General features: G+C 41.9%; 1 protein-coding gene and 1 non-coding gene across 4 annotated transcripts in view; both read right to left on the reverse strand.

Moving 5' to 3' along the window:
• fhit (fragile histidine triad diadenosine triphosphatase) overlaps nucleotides 1–12,967 on the reverse strand; it is a 188,258-nt gene extending 175,291 nt beyond the window's left edge. For 2 of the 3 annotated variants that reach the window (XM_085405462.1, XM_085405464.1), the window contains exon 1: nucleotides 12,941–12,967. The gene's annotated coding sequence lies outside the window, so the exon portion shown is untranslated. The remainder of the gene's footprint in view (nucleotides 1–12,940) is intronic. The other variant, XM_085405466.1, reaches the window with a different exon arrangement.
• Nucleotides 12,968–15,441: 2,474 nt separating this feature from the next.
• On the reverse strand, nucleotides 15,442–15,535 carry trnai-uau (transfer RNA isoleucine (anticodon UAU)). Its single transcript has 2 exons — nucleotides 15,498–15,535; nucleotides 15,442–15,477 (listed from the first exon to the last, which is right to left on the reverse strand). It is a non-coding gene; the product is annotated as a tRNA-Ile (tRNA).
• Between the last annotated feature and the right edge of the window lie 9,148 nt (nucleotides 15,536–24,683).

The raw sequence follows: 24,683 nt of genomic DNA on the forward strand, positions 1-24,683 counted from the left end.
CTGGGTCTGAAATGCAACACGCTCAGACAAAAACTGGTTCACCCGAAAGACAAAACTCCAAAACACAGACTTAACAATGTGGTGTTTGCTGTACAGTGCAGCAAGGAATGCTCAGACCTCTACATTGGAGAGACCAAACAGCCACTTCACAAGCGCATGGCACAACACAGAAGAGCCACCTCCACAGGACAAGACTCAGCAGTCCATCTGCATCTAAAGGTCAAAGGTCACTCTTTCGAGGATGCCAATGTTCACATGTTGGACAGAGAGGACAGATGGTTTGAAAGAGGAGTGAAAGGAGCATCTATGTCAACTGTGAGCGACCATCTTTGAACAGAGGCGGGGTTTACGACACCAACTCTCTGCCATCTATAATCCAGTTTTGAGATCCCTTCCCAGACGCCTTAACGCCCACTCACATCCTGGGCCATCTCATCTCAGGAATTCGCATGATAAGGTGGGGCCAGGTTTCACAATGAACACACCCGAAACTCTGGCTGATTGGGACCCACACCCAGTTTCACACCTTGGCTCAGGTGATTAGAGGATCATCAGGGGGTCCTTTTGTCCCTCTGTGGGGGGAAACTCCCACTAGGTTTATACAGTGGGGCAAAAAAGTATTTAGTCAGCCACCGATTGTGCAAGTTCCCCCACTTAAAATGATGACAGAGGTCAGTAATTTGCACCAGAGGTACACTTCAACTGTGAGAGACAGAATGTGGAAAAAAAATCCATGAATTCACATGGTAGGATTTGTAAAGAATTTATTCGTAAATTAGGGTGGCAAATAAGTATTTGGTCACCTCAAACAAGGAAAATCTCTGGCTCTCACAGACCTGTAACGTCTTCTGTAAGAAGCTTTTCTGTCCCCCACTCGTTACCTGTATGAATGGAACCTGTTTGAACTCATCATCTGTATAAAAGACACCTGTCCACAGCCTCAAACAGTCAGACTCCAAACTCCGCCATGGCCAAGACCAAAGAGCTTTCGAAGGACACCAGGAAAAGTATTGTAGACCTGCACCAGACTGGGAAGAGTGAATCTACAATAGGCAAGCAGCTTGGTGTGAAAAAATCAACTGTGGGAGCAATCATCAGAAAATGGAAGACATACAAGACCACTGATAATCTCCCTCGATCTGGGGCTCCACGCAAGATCTCATCCCGTGGGGTCAAAATGATCATGAGAACGGTGAGCAAAGATCCCAGAATCACACGGGGGGACCTGGTGAATGACCTGCAGAGAGCTGGGACCAAAGTAACAAAGGTCACCATCAGTAACACACTACAACGGCAGGGAATCAAATCCCGCAGTGCCAGACGTGTTCCGCTGCTGAAGCCAGTGCATGTCCAGGCCCGTCTGAAGTTTGCCAGAGAGCACATGGATGATACAGCAGAGGATTGGGAGAATGGCATGTGGTCAGATGAAACCAAAGTAGAACTTTTTGGTATAAACTCAACTCGTCGTGTTTGGAGGAAGAAGAATACTGAGTTGCATCCCAAGAACACCATACCTACTGTGAAGCATGGGGGTGGAAACAGCATGCTATGGGGCTGTTTTTCTGCCAAGGGGACAGGACGACTGATCCGTGTTAAGGACAGAATGAATGGGGCCATGTATCGTGAGATTTTGAGCCAAAACCTCCTTCCATCAGTGAGAACTTTGAAGATGAAACGAGGCTGGGTCTTCCAACATGACAATGATCCAAAACACACCGCCCAGGCAACAAAGGAGTGGCTCCGTAAGAAGCATTTGAAAGTCCTGGAATGGCCTAGCCAGTCTCCAGACCTCAACCCCATAGAAAATCTGTGGCGGGAGTTGAAAGTCCGTGTTGCTCGGCGACAGCCCCAAAACATCACTGCTCTCGAGAAGATCTGCATGGAGGAATGGGCCAAAATACCAGCTACTGTGTGTGCAAACCTGGTAAAGACCTATAGTAAACGTTTGACCTCTGTTATTGCCAACAAAGGTTATGTTACAAAGTATTGAGTTGTATTTTTGTTATTGACCAAATACTTATTTTCCACCCTGATTTACCAATAAATTCTTTACAAATCCTACCATGTGGATTCATGGATTTTTTTTTCACATTCTGTCTCTCACAGTTGAAGTGTACCTCTGGTGCAAATTACTGACCTCTGTCATCATTTTAGGTGGGGGAACTTGCACAATCGGTGGCTGACTAAATACTTTTTTGCCCCACTGTATCTGGGACTCTCCACCATTTGACCTTAGAACTGAAGAAGCTTCTCGGATGAGAGGTGAAACGTCTTCAAGTAACTTAAAGAAGTCCAGACGCTTTTCTTTGCAAGCTCCTTTGATCATAATAGAAACCTGAAAACATTTGCTGGCTCAAAGACCAGCCTCGTACTGTAAAGCAGCAGCTCTGTGAATGACTTTGGCCATTCACAGAGCTGCATGGACATATTAATGGATTTGAATTAATATGTCCTGTCATAGTTCTGGGTCAGTTTGACCCAGTATTTTGAGTTCTCATGTTTTGGTTTGATTTTGTATTGTATTCTGATTCGTGTCCTTTCTTGATTATTATTAGAACTCTATGTTTCAGTTTATTCTGGTTAAGGCTTTAGTTCTTAGGTTTTGTTTTGGTGCCCTCGTTTTTCCTGCCGGTGTAGTTCAGAGTCTAGTCTGCGTTTGTGTTGTTATTTCCTGTTTTATTGTGAAGGTCCATGTCTTATGTCAGTGTGTCTAGCTTCGCTCCCCCTGTCTCATTAGCCCTAATCTCTCCCAGCTGAGTCTCCCTTCTGTTTTCCATTCTCTGATTGCGCCCCAGTGTATTTAAGTCCTGTCTTTCTCTGTGTCAGTGTCGTGTCGTACCATCAGATTGTGCCTGTGAGTTTCTGTTCTCAGGGTTCCTTGTTCAGGTCATGTTTTGTTCATCGCTGGCAATAAAGCTGCGGTTTTTAGTTGCAATCCGTCTACGAGTCCTGCATTTGGATCCTCACCTCTGCCTACCCGCACAGAGTCCTGACAGAACGACGCGACTAGCATGGGTCCAGCAGACTCGCGCGTCGCCTCAGATTGGGAGTATCTCGCACAGCTGTGGGATTACTACAGGAGGATAACCCAGGCTGCGGACCCCTACAAGAGGCAACTGGAGGTAGTGTTTGTTGATCACTTTTTGTTAGTGATGGCCAAATGAAGCTTTCTGAAGCTTGTATTGAAAACGGTTCATTACTCGAAGCTTTTCAACACAGTCCTCTCTGGTGACATCCAAACCATTAAGAGCAGCTTGAATCCACAAAATAAAACCAACTGCTTCATTATGATTGCTCACTCTACAGAGTGGGATTCTGTCTGATATTGGGCCGCCGTTGTGTTGCTTTGAACGTGTATTTTTTTGGTGGTTTAAAAAAAAAAGTGTTTTATTTGTTTAATAAATTTTGACCAGTAAACATGTTCAAACATGCACCATGGTGTGGTCTTTCTTTGCTTGTGACTTCTTGATGTTGGTAAATACTGTGATGGCATGCCACACATGGTAAGCTCCACACCTCACCACCTGTTGATTCACTTTAGTTTAATTTACAGTCACTACTTTAAAATATTCTATTTATTGTTCAATATCGTTTCTTTATTAAATGTTAGTGATGGGACGTTCTGTATCGAGGCTTCGGAGCGTGTGTCGAGTAATGGAGGGGGCGTTTCCGCGAAGCGCGTATCGAGGCTTGCTTCATTTATGGGAGGAGCTGAAAATGATGACGTCCGAAGCCTCGCTGCCCGGCTGTACCACGTGACTGGTTCATGAAGCGGTTCGAACTTTGCCGCGAGATATGACAGCGATATAAACCCCTCAGACTTCATTCAAAAATGTGGGTGTTTGATGGAGAGTTGCGGTTAGTGAGAGTTTGGAGACAGTTTGGAGGTTTATGAGAGTGAGGAGAGAAAGTCAGGAGAGAATGGAGCCAGCTAAGAAGAGGAGGATGTCCTCCCCTGTGTGGGAACATTTTGATCTTATTCCTCCCAACAAGGTATGTAAATTTCTACAGAAGATGTATTTTCATGATACTGATGGTGCAATACAATTTATGTTGAGCTGTCTTGACTTTTGTACAAGGTGAAGTGTTTGCTATGTGCCAGGGAGCTGGGATATAACAACAACACCTCATCCATGCTTAGGCACTACAGAGCTTTGCATGAGAATAAGAGGGACACCGATTGTGGAGCAAGACCAGGTGAGCCATCAAATGCCATGATAATATAGCATGCAGTAATGTTACTAAATGATATAACAATATTATACAACTGTAATAAGTTACGTGTGTGATATTTATATCTGTGCTTTGTCTTTATTGTCTTTCCTCAGGAGAACAATCTCCAATAGATGAAGACCTGGTCAGCATGGTGATTGAGGACTCCCAGCCATTTAGCATTGTGGAGGACAAAGGATTCAAAAGATTTGTTAAATCATTAAATCCTAGCTATGTTCTCCCCACTAAAAAGGTCATAAAAGCAGTGAAAATGTAGTTTTTACAGAATAAAATGTGAACAGGCAGGACTGAGGCTCAAAGCCTCAGTGTGTAGCTGTCCATACCTCAACGTTACAAAAGCACAACCACTGTCCACACCCCAACCACACCTCACCTCACAGTAAATGATCATTTCCATTTCAAGCATTTCCAAATAATCATTTCCCATACTGCCACTATAAATATACACAGTATACTGCCATCACTACAATATACATGTTTTACACACTCCTTTTGTTGTTGACATTTACAGGCTGTGTGCAAAATGCCACACTCTTCAAATTCATGCCAGCTATTATTTTTACGTCCAGTAGGTGTCCTGCTAGAGCAAATGAAGCTTCATGAAGCTTCGCGTTGGGGTGAACCAATTGGATGAAAAGCTTCAGTGCTTCATGGGGCTTCATCTGCCCATCACTATTAAATGTATTCATTTTTCCATCACACCTTCCAATGTTTATATGGCGTGCACACATATTAACCTTGCAAGGTCAAAGTTCTGTTTTATGTTATATTAATACATCTTTCTTTGTTTGAGTTACCTGGGGGTTGGTGTCTCCTCCTGTCTGGCAAAAGGTGTGGCAAAGGGCTGGGAGACCTGAAGTACTACTGACAGCCTAATTGGATTGCACCACATGCTTCATTGCCTGGGGGGTGTTTCATGTTTGTTTAAATGTTTTGTATTAGTTGGTTATATGGCAGCCATCTTGTTTTCCCCCGTGTGTGTCATTTGGTTTAGCTAAACCAGTATTTAAGTCCCCCTGTGTGTCATTTCAGCAGGTCAGTTTACCATATGTTTGTTTGAGGTTTTGTTAATTATCTTGATTTTAGTCTATTGAGTTGACCTCTTTTATTGGTCTCCCTGTTTAAGTTTTGGCTTTGTTAAATATGTTTTCATATTTTTGAGTCAATAAAACCCCTTTTTTGAATTGAAACCACCTGTGTCCTTTATGCTTTACTGCTTGGTCCCTGACAAATACAATAATTGAAAAATACCACGTTCTCTGAGACTTCAGGTATATAGTCCCTTCGTCGTCCATCGTCACTATTAAATTATATATACATATAATAATGTACAACACATTATGGAGTATGCTTCTGCTCTGAGGTCCCGCCTCCATGCACTTATGCAGTTAATCGCTAGACGGGTGTATTTATAAATAATATTATATTAGGGAAATTTTCCCAGACATATTTTTGACCTGGGGGTAGAATTGATTGTGAAATGGAAAAGGAAAATGCTTATGAACTTGCAAATTAAAAACATGATGCATTTAAAGTAGCCCTTTTCCATTTATATTTAAGAAGAGAATTTGTTCTAGTGTGCGATGGCTGAACCTGTTCCTTTTCGTGGAGATCATTTCTCCTGCCTTAAGGGAAATCCCTTCACATGGCACAGAGGAGGCTGGAGTGCAGAGAAACTGGTAGAGATGCAGGTATACAGTCTACCTGGGGCCCACAAACTATCAGCTAAAGAGAATAAATACATTCAATTGCTGCACATTTGGCAGACTAACATTTTCAGATTAATTAAACAAAATATATATTTTCACAACATTACATGTAAAGAGTCAAGTGGAAGTTTTTCTAAAGTTATTTAATGATATTTATATTATGGAAGCAGAGTTTTGACATTTTACCTTTTTCCAGTTTTCAGATAAAATAAACACGCACAAAACAAAAGCAAACGGCCAGAACACAAAGCTGGAAAACCCACCGGATTGACAAAAATCAACTCAAAATCCTCCCACACAACAGAACCTCCTCTTTTCCTCACTGGTTCCAAATCTCTCAGTGGAATGATCAGTGGTTCGCTATCTGTCACCATCAAAACACCACAAATCCCCCGAATGATTCGCTTCCTTATAAACCATTGAATCAGACACCGAAGCAGTTAGGCTCTAAATGAAGCTTCAGACGTCACTGATCACGTGACTCTGGCCAAACGAATCAAGCTTCGACACAGTCTGAAGCAGTGTGTTGATTTTTTTGACACATGCTTCAAGCGGGCCATCACTACTTTTTGTCATCCACTACCTCCACTGTCAGTTTTATGGACATAAAAGGACTAAAGCATATCATTACAGAGCTGAGGGCGAGGCTCTGTTTGGCATGGGCGGTCCGGGCAAGGGAAATTCAGCTGCCCTCCTGGAAGCCCTCACTACTTGGTGTTCTCAGTGTCAGCGGCCTTTCCCGTCGATGTTAATTGCCAAATTGCTAGATCCTCCCTTAAGGGAGAAATGGCACCCTCGTCATCTTCGCCCCACCACACCTCCACTCTCTCCTGTAGCATTGACTGAAGCAGCTGTTATTGGCCCTGCAGCACGGAACGCCACAGTGAGTAAAATAGACTCCGCCATCAGAACTAATTCACTCACTAAGACCTGGAAAGTTCAGAGGAGTCCTTCTGTGTTGACTGGCATTTCTAACACTGTTTTTGCTGCCAAGCCGCTTCTCTCTGAGAAGAAATCTGGTGTTCCTTCTTTTCTTGATTTTAAAACTAGAAGACTGAGATCTGTTCCGCTATGTTCAAGACTGTTAGCTCAGCCACAGTTAGCTTAGAACCTGTGAGCTTAGAAACTGTTAAGCCTGTGTCTGTTAATCTAACAACTCTGATTTCTGAGTCAGTGGGTTTTGAAGATGTTGACCAGTAGTCAGTGAACTTGGAAGTAATCAACCGTATCAGGTAGCTCAGAGCCTGGAGGTTTAGGGTTAGTCGACGCAGTGTTAGTGGACCTTTCGGCCCAGTCAGAGAGACAGAGATTCTCCCCAGGGCTTCCCCAGAGACTGAGTTTGAGTCAGTTGCCACGTCTGGAGAAAGTAGAGCCTGCTAGGTTTCTGCCGTCAGTCCAGCCTGTAGTTCAGTCCTCTAGTCAGCCGCCCAGCAGCCGCCATCGGCTCAGTCAGCCGCCCAGCAGCAGCCATCGGCTCAGTCAGCCGCCCAGCAGCAGCCATCGGCTCAGTCAGCCGCCCAGCAGCCGCCATCGGCTCAGTCAGCCGCCCAGCAGCAGCCATCGGCTCAGTCAGTACTAAGGATTTCTGTGCTGTCGGCCTCCGGGTCGGCTTCCTGAACTTCTGATTTTTGGACTTGTGTTTGACCCAGTTTCGTTTCGTCTCCTACTGCTGAGATTTTGATTTCTTGAACTGTTCCCTGGTCTCCAGCATTTTTGTTTTGGACTGCTTCCTTGTGTTTCTGGAACAATGCTCCCTCTTTTGTTTTGTTTCCATTCTCTGATTACGCCCCAGTGTATCTAAGCCCCGTGTTTCTGTGTCACGTCGTACCCTCAGACTTTGCCTGTGTGTTTCTGTTCTCAGGGTTCCTTGTTCAGGTCATGTTTTGTTCATCGCCTGCAATAAAGCTGCGGTTTTGTCCTGCATTTGCATCTTCACCTCTGCCTGCCCGCACACAGAGCCCTGACGTGTCCAGTATGCTGACATGTTGCTATGTTCATAATCATAACACTATCAGGTGATAAATGATCTTATTTTGAAATTGGGGGGGGGACTATTCATACAGCACCATATCACCTGACAAACTCCAGGTCAGTGTGACATGTGGATCCATCATACAAGGTTTCAAGAAATTCAACTCTTTGACATTTCCAAAATTTGCGTATTGATTACTATAAAATGTGGCCTAATGTTAACATCTGCTGACAATAAGACTGACATCGTGCCAGCAGCTTTACAGAGCCAACAATTTTTGGTAAATTATTGTCACAGAAATGGAATAAAGTTAAAGTACCATAAGGCAAAGGGAACTACTTTTCTGCTCTATGCGCTCCTTCTTTCTTGCACTCCCTCTGGACTGGCAGTAGGTACAACTCAGAAAAAGCTGTCTGTGCATGTCAATGTCAGTTTTGTCTACAGAACATTAAAAAGCAAAGGGGGGGACATAGATCAACTAATAAAAAAGATAACGTAAAACCTGATGAGGCTCAAACTGAACTTGAATTAAAAGTCGAGGTAAATAAGAGAATTTTAAGATAGGATTTTAAAGACTGTATACACTCTGCAGTATGAATATCAAGTGGGAGGTTAATCCAGACAATGCAACTAAGAAATCCATCCATGCTTTAATTAAGACCTTGGCTGCATGCAAGAGCATTTAGATCGATGGTGTAAGTTTTGTTATATAAATTCATGCAGCTGATTGCCATAACATTTTAAACTATGCAAGTAAAAGAAAACTCTTAAAATCAATATGAAAATAGACAAAGAGCCAGTGTAAACTTGCTAAAACTGGAGTGATATGATCACGCCATCTAATACCTGTTACAGGACATGCAGCAGTGCTTTGGACCAACTACAAGCGACGAACAGAGGAATGTTCAGAGAACAGCAGTAGTCCAATCTAGAGGTGATGAAGGCATGGACAGGTTTTCCTTTTGGAGGAATAGTATTTTGCTTTGACATATCAAATTTTAGCATTTAATATCAGTAAACTAGTACCAAAATCGTGTTTAGATGTTAAAGAGATGAGAATATTAAAAGTCCTTCCATACAATCAGAAAACAATGCAAAAGTAATACAGGCACATGCAAATGCAGTGGCCACATCATCCTCACTGTACGGCTGGCACAGTGAGGTACTTCATGTCCATCTCTAAGTGCCTCTTGTTCAAAAAAGCAACTTTAAAACGCCCCTTATCTTGAGATGCATACACATCATTACCACTTTTTGAAAACGTGTATTTGCAGCCAATGTTGGGTTTAACTCATATTTATTGCATTACAAAGTTACCATAATAAACTTTCAATTTTTGTAACATGTAACACACTACTGTATTAAATTCAGTAAACACTAAAAGGCATGTGTCCTCATTTGGGAGGCGATGTGGTTTCTGTTGTTTGGAGGTAATTATTTGATAATGTATGTTAGCTCATGTTACACAGTAGCTCAAAAGTAATGTAAGGAATGGTATCACAAATTAGTTCAGTTCATTTTTTTTTTTTCAAACATGTGCCTTCACAGTCATTACAAAATATCATTCTATTCTTTTGTTTGGAAAGGAGTAGGCAGAAGTATACTTATTAGTCCCCACCCCCTCAAGTTTTACCTCTCATTGATTTAATTTTCTTTTAGCCTTAAATTAAACAAACAACATATGAAGCAAAAGTAAAGCAAAGACAAAACAAAACAAATAAAGAAGCCCCACCACAGTATAGTTACTTTCATATAAATAAGGACTGAATGGTAACATTTGCAGATTCACAATGAGACAAACAAACTAAAAGACTATTACGAGCAACATTACTGCCCTGGGTTAACCCTGTGTTCTTCATTCTTATATTTGCTAAGAGTGTGTTTTTTATATTTCATTTTAAACTGGTTTATGTTGTTACTTTCTTTCATTTCTTCTGTTAAACTGTTCCATAGTTGAACTCCTGCTACAGAGAAACATACTTTTTAAAGTTGTTCTAATTACTTTGTATTTTTAAATTCCATTTCCCTCTTAAGTTATACCCACCTTCTCTTTCTATAAACAATTTACAGATTTCTTTTGGAAGCGTTTTATTTGTTTTACTTTATATATTATTTGCGCTGTTTTAAACTCCACCAAGTCCTGGAATTTAATAGCTTGCATTTTGAAAAATAGTCCATTTGTATGATCCCTGTACCCTGTTTCCCCAGACCTCTACACAGTAGCTCGTATACAGCAGTAGTAAAGCACAGTATAATATATGCAGGGCTTTCTGATCCAATATTTGCTTTGCTTTCCCCAGGACAGCAATGCCCCGTGCCAATCTCCCTCGAACATAAGTAATATGTGGTTTCCAACAGACCTTGTGGTCAATGATCACACCAAGAAATTGTATTTCATTTACTCTTACTAAACAAACATTGTCAACACATATTTCTACTTTGATATTCTTCTTTTGGTTTCCAAACAACATCAATTTGGTTTCATCTAGATTCAATGATAATTTATTTATATCAAACCACTTCTTTAACATTGTTAATTCCTGTGTGATCATCTCCAAAACTTGTGGCAATTCCACATCTGAAAACAGTACAATTGTGTCATCTGCAAATATTACAAACTTTAAATTCTGCGAGACTCTGCACAGACTATGTACATAATAAACGATGTACTCCACAAGCAATATGCATCATATTAGATTTATATTCATCTATTTGTACATATTGTTGCCTATTCCCTAAACAGCTTTTTAACCAGTCCAAAACCACTCCCCTAAACCCGTACCTTTCCAGTTTTTATAATAGAATTTCATGATTAACAGTATCCTGTGCGTACCTCTTATTATCCATACATTCTGTTATCTCTTCCATTAAGTCTATCAATGCATAGTTGTTGATCTGTTGTTTCTGAACCAATACTGATTATTTTTCAGCAATTCATTAAATGTAGTATTATTATTGTTATAATTAAGTAATGGAACACTCCCCCCCCCATGGAATGAGTCATGTGTGTGTAATTGTGGATTACAATTACAACATCACTTAAAAAACGAATCTAAAAATATAAACTCAAAAAATCATTTTTGTGTGAGGTCCCACTGTTACCTCCATCATTGCAGACATAAGTACAGAAATTACTACCAGCACAGCAGAGGTCTGAGTTTCCAGGTTGCCAGAGCCATATCTAGAAATTAAAGCTGCAAAAAGCAATGATAGGGCCCTTACAACCTGGGGTACCTTGAGATATGCTGCAGCTGGATTATGCTGATAGCAGAGCAAGATGCAGTTTCGGGTTTTCTTGCAATAATTTAGATTAAACTTTAATTGACTTTTGCATAAGCAGGTTATTTAGGTTAACCGGTAATTCTATATTACCCATAAGGGTGCTGAATTTCAGACATGTAGTGCTGGAGCAGCTTCATTGAATGCTGGTAGGTGGCACACTGCCACACTCAGTAGTAAAGCCCATAAAACAGCCTTCATCACGTTGCAGCTAACGTTTATTTTAACCACATGAGGTGAATAAGAAGAAGTCCATCAAAATAACTAATAAAACATTAAATTATTTAGTTCTCACTAGGTCGAGCTCAAACTATCCCTGACTACTGGCATAAAGATGCGCTCAGGTTGGGACTTCAGTGAAACATGAAGTTTGGGGCAGACTGAACAATGCGTAACAAGCCTCCGGTGCTTTATGGACTAACATCGAAATTCATCATGCTTTCAGAGCCATTTAATGACAACACACAGTTGTATAGGTAAAATTAGACCAGGGTTTTCTGACTACATTTTAGATTACTTTGTTCATTCACCTTGAAGCTGTGCCTTAAAGCCTGAAATAAGAAATATTTGCTAGAAAATTAAAGTTTATTGAACCATCTGATAAATTTGTTTAAAAAAAGATTTTATTTATTTTCATTTCTGTACATGATTTATAATTTGTATCACATTTGCTACATCTGACTTTTTTTTTTTTTAGATTTGCTTAAAGATGTATTGTGCAATTTTGTATTTGGTTTTTGAGAGGAAAAAATCACACTGATGATGTAACAGCCTTGAAAACTCACCCAAATTTTTTTTTTGTCAAATACGACACAGCAGTAAGCATTACGGTTTAAGTGTGAAATATGACCTTTCCTGTTGCCACTATGACCATCATCAAACATTACTATTATTATTGTTTCTATTACACTATTATTGTGGACCCTTATCAGAGCAGATAAAAAAGGGGCCTTTACAGTTCTCATGCCCTAAATATTTAAGCTGCAATAACTAAAAAGCCCAATAAGTACGACACAATGGCTTCAACAAGGGACAAACATACTCTAAATGAATGCAATACATTAAATGAAAGGTGAAATGTAAATAATATCAAGCATGGCAGTAAGTTGTTGGGCCATCCCAGTTTCTTTTTTCCTTAGCACTGAATCCCCAAGTCACTGTAGGGATGGCACACGATTTCATGACTGTAAAATCAATGGCTTAACCCTTCCCTTGTGTCCTATGAATGGGGCAGGTCCGATGGTTTATCACACGTAAACGTGAGCAGCCTTTTATCTTCAGTGACAGGTAAACTTTAACCATGACAGGTAACAGCTCCCACAGCACAACCAACCCTTAGACACTGCGGTGTGGAGGGGGGGGGGCATATTTCTGTAAAAACGTTGTGAGCAGCACATGGGAAGGACGGGTCAGCTGACCACACGCAGTTTTCAGTGGATATCTGCGTGTCAGTATCGCGCTCACTGACTCATTATTTTACTTTCAAACACGAGCCTTCAGCTAGCCAGGCTGGCTAATTTAAAGGGACTGTTAATCTCGCGGATGTTTGCGGTATACATTGTCACGTGGAGCACAGGAAATCGCGTACCGGGTCTTGACCGGTTATTGTTCAGTAAAGATTTTGTTAAAAATCACGGGCACGTTTACAGTTAAGAAAAAACAACAAGATAACAGAGACATGCCGACAGGAGCTAGTGAGCTAGTGCTAAAGGCACTTTCAAAACAAGTAAATGTTCGACACACTCACCGTCTGTCAGACAGCTTCACCCACGTGCATTATGGGAAGTGTAGTTGTATGAACGAGTTGTAGACCGAAAAACATGTTTGAAAAACTACAAGTACCAGAGGGCATGAGGGACGATCTTTATGTGGCGTTCACAGCCAGGAGGAATATTTTTCACAGATTCGACAGATTATTTTCTGTAATCATTTAACTGAAATATGCTTTCGGTTAAAATATTGATTGGATGTGAGAAACAAAGTATGACACAAAAATGATGCAACTTACATCCAGAATAACAGAAAATTCCCACATACACGTTTAGTTTGTGTAGGCATAATCCTGAAAGCCAGAAAGTTAAATACTTTAGACTCAATAAGAAATTCAGTTCAATTCAGTTTCATTTATATAACGCGCCAAATCACAACAGCAGTTGCCTCAAGGCGCATTAAACAACGACATGAAATGAAACTACTTTCCCAAGTGAACTATTACCTAATACCTATGGAGGACCACAAGAGCCACGTGCATCGAAATAAAGAATTCTGTGCTGAAATAATGAATTGAAGAATAAATTCTCCATTTGTAAATTCATTTTTGAATTCCACTTTAATAAACTGCATTTCAAAATCCATTTCCTGTTCGCTCAGGGATTAACTTTTGGATTAACCGTTGGATTAACAACTTCACTTTAAAAATACTGCTGCTATTTTATTCTGCAACCTAGACATCCACATTACTCACACTCTCACATAACACATACATATAGGGCCTTGGGGGTGGGCACGTTTTACAGCATCCAGAGGATGGTCGGTGTACTCCAACCCACCTCTGGCGCTGGTGCCCTACCCTCAATTTTAAATGCATTTAGATACTGAGGGTTTTCGGGAGAAGCCGTGCTGCTCTCTGAGAGGAAGCTAGTACCATGCTCTCCTGTGTTTTAAATGCACTTTAGAACAGCACACAGCAACACAACATATGAGCGGGCGGAGGGAGGTTTGGGGTCTTCGCTCACCCCGGTTCTGTTAGCCGTCAGGGCTGGGGGGCTGGGAGGAGGTGCTGGCCGTCAGATTGGGGTCTGGGATGCGGGGCCTCCCTGCTACTGCAGATAAGGAGGTGGTCCGCTTGCCTCCACCCCAGAGAGAAGGGTTACATCTCCTGGGTCTAGGTGCGGCTTGCCCCTCTGAGGGCGGGGGTACCTGGACCTGGGATATAGAGTATGTTTGGAGAGTGTGAATGTGTGTGCAGTGTCTATTTGTGTCTGTCTACACGTTGGGTGAGTGCCGAGTATTTGGTTGTGCATATGGGGTGGGAATGCACGTCTGTGTCTGCGTGCGCCTGTTCGTCTGTGTCTATATGTCAGGTGGGGTCTTAGACTCGACCTCTCTGGGTACATCTCAGGCCCTCCAAAGTACGGAGGCCTCCTCGGGTCCTTGTACTCTGGGGCCTCTGGATATCTGGGGCCTGGATCTCCTCCATACCTGCTTCATACCCTGGAGGACAGGGCTGTGGCTCCCCACACTCCCTAGCAGATCGTTACATGGAGAAACCTTTGGAATGCAAGCATGCTGATCCACACAGGTATGCACACAGGTGTACACACGGGTGTACACACGGGTATTCACGGACGCGGACTACAGCTTTCTTGGCTGCTGCCTCAAAGCACATTGTGCGCTGTCTATCTTGCGTGTTGCACAGTATCGTTTAATATTTAGTATCTACTGATATCTACTGCTAGCTAGTTTATTGTGATGGCGCTGTATTTATTATTTTGCTTTTTTTTTTTGTTTGCTTTCTCTTCTGTTTTTTTTCTCCATACAGGTGACCCAGGTGTTTTTTTGTTTTTTTTTCTTTCTTCCCCCCTTCTCACCGTCTCTTCTCCCCTTTGGTTTTCTTTCTCTCCCTCTCTTTCTTTCATTCTTTCTCCCTGTCCTATCCCCCAGTCATGTCTGTCCCGTTTGTAGCAACCGAAAATAAAATAAATTCATAATTATAATAAAGGTTAATCAAATGGACCAATATGGCAAGGCCATGATGATCCACTTGGTAAAATAAATCCGCTTGGCATCTTACTTGGCCTTAAGACAACAATTCTGATGGCTATAGATCCAAACGGGACACAGAAAAAGAAAAAAAAAAACCTTCAGCCCAGTTTAAACACAAGATTAATATTTACTTCATTTAATCATAATCATCTTAGTTTCACACACATCATTTTCTCATGGTGATTGTTGCCCAACTTGGCGAACCAGTGATTTGCCTTACGCCCTGCGGTGTGAGGACAAAAAAGGTACACACACACATACAGCCAAAAATCTGACTTTGAAGGAAAAACTATATCTTGATGGTTAATAGCTCACATTGGTCGACAAAAAAGAAGCAGAACAAACAAAGAGAGGTATAATTCTGCGTTTCTTAATATCTATTTGAATGTTGCTTGTTTTTGAAGATGCTATAAAGTCTGTTTGCATTTTCAGTGAGCTCAGCATTTATCTGTTCTCATCAGAGAAGTATGAGCTCAAAGTTTATGCTCCAGGTGAGGCTTGAACTCACAACCTCGGCATAGCTCAGCCCAATACTGTCATATAAGTACCGCACGCTAACCGATTGCGCCACTGGAGCACATGCACAAAGATTTTATTCCTTTCTCCCTTCATTCAACTGGTCTATTGGAAAAAAGGGGGGACAGTAACCGCTTGCTCAGTCATTCATAGAACGAATACTTTACACTATACTATATTGCCACAAATCTCATGCTTGTAGTCTATGTACTATATATAAGATCCATGGATAGATCCATGCATTAATATATGTGGGAAATCAGTCTTTTTTTCTATACATCTATCTTACAAATGTTTTTTCAGTCTGTACACGTTTGTTTCAGGTCATTTCTGTTTCCTTTTTCATATTTCCCTTTTATTCTTTAATTTTTGTAGTTTTTAGTGTATTTTACCTAATAGATATGGAACTAATGGATAAAGAATTTAACCATGTGGCAATAAAGGCTTTGTATCCCTGTATTTTACCCCTGTATCCTGAACTCCTATTTTACCAAACTAAAATAGATTAAAGAAAACTGAAGTCTGTGTGTACTTCTTTTCATGTAAGTGAAATGTGCTTCTCTGCTATACTGTTTTCTAATAATGTGTTAGCAGCAATTAACTATACTAATGGCCCTAACGGCACACATTTCATTGCTATACTCACTTCCTTGGCTCTAACTTTTTGAGTGACATAAATGTTGATTAGCCTTCAGTATGATTAGCTCGCTACCACCGCAATTTTCTTGCCCGTCATATCAATACTTCAATGTTTTTAACACTAACCTTTGACAGATTTAATTACAGTATTGATGCAAGTCAAGCAGAACCTTGGTAGCCATAACAATGATTGGTCAAATCCTGGTAGGTGGTTGGCTTCTGTAGTTCTTGGTAGTGGAAAAGCATATGATTCCTTATTTACTAAGAATTAGCCAAAGATACTGATTGAATTCATTTCCCTCCACAATTCCAGCAGTGGTGCTGCCGGGATAGAGAGACAGTACAGGAAAGCTGCAATAAAAGAAAAAGGAAAAAAGAAAGGAAAAAAAATCCTGCTGCTAGACACAGCTAGCTCATAGCTTCGCCCTGCTAAGAAGCATGTGTGCATCTCCAGAAGTTGAGTAACGAGAGTAAAGACGGCCAGCCATGGACAAACAGATCAGAATCAGAATACTTTATTGATCCCTGGGGGAAATTATTTTTTGTTACAGTGCTCCATTTTAAACCATCATTAAGGCAAGACAGACAATACGCTAACTAAGAATAGTACAATATATACATATATATACACATACATACATACATAAGTCACTTATAAATAAATATTTGGAAAAGAAACATGTGTAGTTGTAGCAGCAAACAGTGTGTTAAGTGGATGCGTTGTACAGGGAGCCACAGGCAGGAATGATTTCCTGTGTCGTTCAGTGGTGCTTTTCGGTAATCTCAGTCTCTCACTGAACGAGCTCCTGTGGCTGACCAACATGTCATGGAGTGGGTGGGAGGTGTTATCCAACATTGTCTTTATCTTGGACAGCATCCGCCTCTCCGACACCACCTTGAGGGAGTCCAGCTCCATCCCCACAACATTGCTGGCCTTACGGATCAGTTTATTAAGTCTGTTGGCATCTGCGGCCTTCAGCCTGCTCCCCCAGCATGCAACAGCATAGAGGATCGCACTGGCCACAACAGACTCATAGATTAAATAGATTAAATTTGAGATTAAATCTGCTCGGCTATTTTGAAAATAGCTTCTAACTGGTTCCTCCTTTTGCAGGATGGCTTCTCGGGGATAAGGCCATCACGCAGTCCAACAACAACAATTTTTAATCACCAATTTATCATCATCTGATGTGTCTCTGACTAGAGTAGGTGGCACTCATGGGGATCATTTTTTGTGGAAGAAAATCCTTTTGACCCGAAAAACATCCTTTTTAGATTATCAGATGCTGCCAACACCACGACTTCATGTGAAAGCACCTGATTTATCTGATCACCAGCTTTGCTTAGTTAGGTCAGGGTGGCTTTGCCCTTTGACCATTGTTCTCTTGCAGCTGGAGTACACCCTGAACCAGCTTTTGGAGAACAGGCTCTATGATCTTTGCCTCTGCTTCTCTTTTCTTGTAGGGCTTATTGTCCATCCTGGTTGTGTCAACTGGGACACCATTTTGGATCTCTGTTAGCCCACTAACTAACATTCTTCCAGGCTTCCTTTTGGCTTCCAAGCTTCTTCTGTTGTTGTGGCAGTTGTGCAGCTGCCTATAGTCTTGCCACAATCTTCACCCTAAACTCTGTCAGTGCATCTGTCATTGGGCATAGTCTAGTTCAGTTAAACTATTTTCTTCTACCAGAGTTACGTCATTATGGCCATTCTGATTAGTAATGTTCCCATTGTGCTGGAGTCTCTAGATCTCTAGCAGCTTTCTTCTGTTAATACTACAGCACTGAGCTGCCATGTGTTACTTGGTCAGCGTGAATGTTGGTCTTGCGTGCCCATCATCTGATGCAGATCTTGTTCGTCTGGCTAATCTCTAAGTTGATGTGTCTCTTGTGCATATGCTGAATTAAGAATGAGGCTAGTTGCAAAAAGCAATTTGAGCGCTTGGTTATGAGTAGAAACATGCTGTCCATGTCAATGTTCTAATCAGCTAACCACACTGCAACACCTCAATGCCTTTAGACATGTAGGCATGGTCAAGATTTTCTACTGACTTTTAAACTCAGAGTCGGTATGGGAAAGGGTCAATTAAGTGACCTTGAACATGGCACAATTCTTGTTGCCAGGATGTGACCAAGTTTCAGGCAGAAAATCAGCTATTGGCTAACCAGTCAGTCAGTGACAATGTGTGGTTGACAATGAGTAGAACACCACAGCTGTGACAGATGAGGTGTTGCCAGGAGACAGCAACATCAGGAGAAAGAAGAAGAAAACAAAAGTACCAGAAATTTGAATTTAGCAGATTCTAGGCAAAACATCAGAGGTCTTTGTCCAGAAGAGTGTGTAACACTAATGTGTCTGTAATACTCTAAGACAGAGCTTCCCAAAGTGTTGGGCCCACCCCCTGGGGGGGGGGGGGGGGGGGGGGGGGGGGGGGGCATTGCAAGGGGGGTGCGGTATGAACAGGGAAAAAAAAAAGAATGCTTGGACACTGCTAGCATAATGGACAGGTTTTTGAGGGGGTGCCCAAACAAACGCTAAGCAGGAGATGAAGCATCGCTGAATATGTTTCCAAACCAACTTCCTTCCAAGCCAAAGACTAGAAAATATGATGAAGCATATCTTCCCTTTGGCTTGTGCCAAGGTAGGTCTCCCTGCAGAATTGGTTTTCCCCACGTCGGGAGCAGCGCTGGGCTCTCCAAATCACAGACAAACAGGATCCCACATTCTTGATTTTTAGTTCACAAACACTTGTTGTAATGACTAACTACTCCTGACATTTTAGAGATGTTAGCTCTTTATACAGTAAAGTTACAGCGGGATACAAATAACATCAGGCTGATCCTGACACGATTTGTTCCCTCGGTTCAAATCACGGACAAACAGGATCCCACAGCTGTTTATGTTTTTAAACCCATTTTGCACAGAGAGACATGTTTTGAAAAATGCATTGATTGCAGTGTGGAAAATTATAAGATAAGATAACCTTTATTAGTCCCACACGTGGGAAATTTGTTTGTTACCACACAGAAAAAAAACAACTACACGTAAAATAATGACACCGTGACGCCTCTGCCTTTGTAAATGGAGGGACAATAACTGCGTGTAAAACCTGCAGACAGTCAGATTAACAGTGTTTTGTCTCTATCTGCCATTCTGCAATTCATCTCATGTAAACAATAACGTGGCCACAGCGTGACGTGAAAAAAGGCACATACCTTTGACGTTGTGTGACGAACTCTGTATTCCTCGTCCACACGGAAACGCAAAACAGGAGTTTTTAAAAAATCTCCTTTGTCTGTGATTGGAAACGCCGTTTATGTGGACGAAACAGCTGCGTTTTCAAAAATTCCCGTGTAGGTGTGGACGTAGCGTAAAAGAGTTAGTAGTGTATTTTATTTCTACCTGTAATTTATTGCAGATTACTTGTATTTGCTTAATTGTTTACTAAATGTTTTAGGTGTGAAATAAACCGCAATGGAGCAAAATATGGGCGTGTGGAGGATGTGTTTGTGCTGGGGGGGGGGGGGGCAACATTTGTCTTGTAAAACCAAGGGGGGCGTAGCAAAAAAAGTTTGGGAACCACTGCTCTAAGATCAAAACGTGCTTCACCCAATTTTGATGCAAAAGAGCTCACTGCTTTGGACCAGTAGGTTTGACTATGTACAGGAGAGGCAAACTGAATGAGACTCAGGCAACTGCGAGTTTTGAAAACGCCGGCTTTTGTATTTTACTCACCCAGAAAACAAAAGAAAGAAAATGACAAACATACAAAAACATTACAAATAAAAGGCTCTCTTTTTTGGTACCAGTATTTTCCTCAGTAACAACCCTGACGTACAATCACAGTAATCACTTTAAAAAAAAACAACCTTACCTGCGTGCACCCTTCTAAATGTACAAAGTTCACGTTCAAAATGACCCACAATCTCAATTACCAAAATCCAGGGAGTCCAGGGAGATGTGTGTGAAGAAGGGGCAGTGTTGGGGAGTAACGGAATGCATGTACCGCCGTTACGTATTTAAAATACAAAATATGAGTAACTGTATTCCGTTACAGTTACCGTTTAAAAAGGTGGTATTCAGAATACAGTTACTTTGTTGAAATAAATGGATTACACTGCGGTACTTTCCTGTTTCATTCTGTCGCGGGTCAGGACTGTTTGGGTTTTGTTTGACAGCTACGTGCTGTTGTTACAGGCGGCAGCGTTACGGTTGCCATGGTTACAGGGCGACGCTCTCTCTCTCTCTGCGACTGTGTGTTTCCTGGGTGAGAGAGCGCCTTGTTGTTGTTGTTGTTGTTGTGCTAAGCTAACAGGCAGAATGCTACAAGCATAGCTCTAAAGAATGCAGCATCATGGGCAGTGTAGTCCGTGTTGCAGGGAGAATGGACTGCCATACACGTTATGGGTCTGTGAGCGCGAGGAGGGAGAAAAAGGGGAGTGGAAAGGTACGAGTTGTCATCGAGGAAAAACGGGAGCTGGAAGCATGTAAATATAATAATAACCACTGCAGCCAAGAAGAGAGCCTGACGAGCCCAGTTGTAAGTAAGCTATTAAGACTCGACTGTACACCGTGTTCGTGTTTTCCTCCGAAAACAATTGGAGCAGCCTTTCAACGCCTCTCTCTGTCTCTCGCAAGAAAAGTTGACCCACACAACAAGGTAAAGCTATTTTTCGGCTACGAGCCGACAGGGACCCCGCCGTATTAGTCAGAGGTCCCTTTACTACAGTTCGGAGTCGCGGACCTTCAGTAATAGTAATAAAATCACACAGCAATAGTACATTCACGTTGTTGTAAAAAGCATGATAATATATTAAGTAATCCAAAGTATTCAGAATACGTTACTGTCATTGAGTAACGTAACGGAATACGTTACAGAATACATTTTGGGGCATGTATTCTGTATTCTGTAATGGAATACATTTTAAAAGTAACCTTCCCAACACTGAGAAGGGGAACAGTAAGCTCAAAGTGGCGTGGTGTGTTTTTTTTTTTTTTGTTGCAGCTGGCCTACCACACTCTGCTGTGCAGCACAGAACAAAGTCAATTGGTCCGTCAACGGGGTTGGCTCGCCATCGATTACAGGATCCGTTGCAATGCATCAAAAGGAAGACACAAAGGAAAACAAAAAAACCTGACCTGTCAACTACAGTGTCATAGGACATATTAAGTTCTCATATAATCAAAGTCCACTATCACCTAAGATGTATTATTTGCAGCGTTACCCATGTTACAAATTGAAAATAAACAATAAAACACACAATCTGTGCATCGGTTTCAAATGCTTTTTTTTCAGTACATTGAATAAAGTTTTCCACAAAGTATTTCTAAACAATTTCCCAATAAACACTAGACAAACATTTTGCTCGCAAAGAACTCATGAAAATGCAGATAAACAATGAACTATTAAAACACTTTGCTCACCGATCTCAGAAAAGAAAGGCGGAGCAGCGCGAGATGGCGCAGGAATGATGAAATGGCGTCGTCTTTAACTCCCGACCTTCCTCGACCAAACAATGTAAAAGGAACCAGCTAGTTACTTGACTTAGCAGTACATATACCATAAAACGATCTTTCATAAGCAGTAAATGCTAACTCTTCCGTTTCTATTGTTTTTTTTCCATACCTCGTTTCAGTGAATCTCCATGTCTTTTTCCTCGCTAGCATGGAGGATGGAGGATTTTCAAGAGAGGAGAAAAGCCTGCGCTCTCTCAGACGGAGATGGCGGGCGAGGCCCTGCACCCTGTTTCAGCAGCTCATTGGCTTAGAGCAACTCACGTCTACCTCAGAGCAGTTAACGCTTTAACTGCTGCACCTATGGCTTATTCACTATAAACCGAGTGTAACTGCTAAGATTAATGGTCTTTTTTTCATTTTGGTATATTTTATGCAAGCCATCGTTAATTATGGGTTACTAGTGCAGTCCTCAACTCTTGAAAGTCTCTAAACCCTTAAACTCCCAGGCCTTTTGTAGAACTTCAGAAACACAAATGTTGTGATGGGAGAGCCATTAGCTGCAATGAGCTGCGGCCCGCAGTTCGCTACTAGCCTTTCGGCGGTGTTCGGGGGAAGGAGGCTCTTCTGGGAGCTGGAGTCCACGAGAAAACGTCTCCCGGAGCACGAGTCCTCTATGAAGAACAGCCTTTCTGTATTGCCAGCGATCACGGCTGCTATGGCACGCTGGCAGGTCCGTTTCCCTGGACCGTGAAAGCGCAGGGCGGCAGGCAGCGACATGCTTTGGCACCAAAACGCTGATGGTAGAAACAGATGGTAGCAATCCCTGCCGTCAGCAATCCCATGCCTCCACCTGTCTCCGGGGGAGACAGGTGGAGGCATGGAAGGTGCCACGGGGGCGTGGACGTCGAAAGTGCAGCTAGCCAGAAGAATACGATCCGCTTCTTCAGCCAGGGAGCAATAATCCTTCGCAGCCAGAAGCGGGGAGTTGGCGAGGACAGCTCTCATGGCAGCCGGCAGTTGGCGGAGGAAGAGGTGGGCGAAGAGGAAATCCCCGTCATCCGGGCCGAGCAATGACAGCATGTTCTCCATGAGCTCGAGAGCCGTATCGCCACCCAGGCTTGACCGGGTGAGAAGCTTTTTGGCTCGTTCTGCGTCGGAGAGGGCATAGCGCCGAAGAAGCAGCTCTTTAAGGGCGGCGTATTTCCCTAAGGCGGGTGGGTCCTGGAGGAGGCTCATCGCACGACGGGTGGCCAGCGGGTCGAGCGAGGTCACCACATGGTGATACTTCGTGTCGTCAGCCGAGATGCCGCGAAGGGTGAACTAAGCCTCCACGTGCACGAACCACAATGGGGGATCGTGGAGCCAAAAGTCCGGCGGTTTTAGCGCCACAGCAAACGTAGCTGCAGCAGGGGGTGGAGGACCGGTGGCCGCTGACGCATCCATAGCGGAGTCTGCGTTATCCTCGGCCCATAGCATGCTCGAGTCAGGGGTCACCAATGTGGAGGTAAGCATGGACGACACGGAGCACTTAGTTCTCACTCCTGCTTTATTCCTCTCCACACTTCAACTGAACACATCGCGCCACAAAACACAGCAACACACTTCCTCAACACTAGGTGTGAGTGGAGCCCTCTAGTGGTCCACCACAAGACAAGTGATGGTGTCCTGGGGTATTATGTGGCAAATGCCAATCCACAGTTTTAGGCAGAAAGCACAGAGCTTGTTAAAGGAAATCAGGCCCTTGGTACCCACATGGAGTCTGTTTCTGATTCACTGGTCAGAGACACATAAGTGGCATGCTGGAGGTAATTTTGTAGCTCTATCGTGCTCATCCTATTCCTCCTTGCAATAAGGGGCAGATACCAGTCATGCTGTTTGGTTAAAGACCTTCCCCTCTCAGAGCAGGCTACAGATCACAACTTCATTCACTTCCTCTTACAAAGCTATTCACAATAAAACATGATACTTGTAAAAATGAACCATATGAAATGCAAATGCTTTTTTAAATTTATTACAAACATTGTACTCCTTTTTTTAAAAAAAACCCAGTTTTTTTCTAAATACTTTAAGCATTAGTATTTTACATTGTTACACTGAGTTCAACGTTTTTAAGATTTCAACTAATTTTAATAAATTACAGTTTTAATCTGGTTATAAAGAAATTAATTAACATCAATAAATAAACAGTTTTAAAAAAGGATAATGCAAACAACAACAACAACAATCCACATGTGCTGAATAAATCAACAGGCTAACACATATTAAAATGACCTGTATTCATATGTATCATAATGATGATATTCATAAACAAAATCTATTTATTCATTTTATACATTTCCTGTACCTGTCACATAAATCCACATGACTTCCAGTCCCAATTTCAAATGTTGAACATCATATTGATGTCCAAGTTGGGTCATGGTTGGATGTCAGAATTGTGGACCTAGTCCAGAATTGGTCACGGATGACAATCGTCTATCTGACGTCCAATGTTGAGTGGGTCTGATCACTAACGTGAGGAGTTTTATTGACCTATTTAATGAAGGAAATGTAGAAATATTTCTTATGGAACGCCAGGACTGACATAATGAATTAATTAAATACACCATTAAATAATTAATTAAATGTGTCATTAATTAATTAAAATGGAAAATAATTAATTAAATACTTATTTACGACACATTTAATTAATTAATTATTAACAGTTTTAATTAATTATTTAATGATGTATTTATTTAATTCATTTTGGCACTATTGTCCCCTTCATGTCTCACCTTGAAATCATTTTGTCTGTCAGCCTCACTCATCAAACTAAGAGGGCAGGGCTAATGCTGCCACTGCAGCTTCTCTAACATTTGATTGGTTGCCGTGCAAAGTAAGTCAAGACAGGTCGATCCTAGATAATCGATTGCTTGTGTGGACTTGGGGCAGCCAGGTATCCCAGAATGCATTTCAAATCACAGGCAGCAGTGGTGGTGGTGTAGTTTTAAAATACCCCGTTTTTCTGTCACCAACTACATTTTTAATAGTGTTTTAGCCGCGAATGTCGCGCCGTAATCTTCACGTCTGGTCAGGTTGTCAACATAGAACATGTTTACAAAAGTACTCAGATGTT

Source organism: Rhamphochromis longiceps, linkage group LG5 (genome assembly GCF_057381845.1).
Source record: "Rhamphochromis longiceps isolate RC_006_pf linkage group LG5, R_longiceps_female_GT1.1, whole genome shotgun sequence".
Classification (NCBI taxonomy): Eukaryota; Metazoa; Chordata; class Actinopteri; order Cichliformes; family Cichlidae; genus Rhamphochromis; species Rhamphochromis longiceps.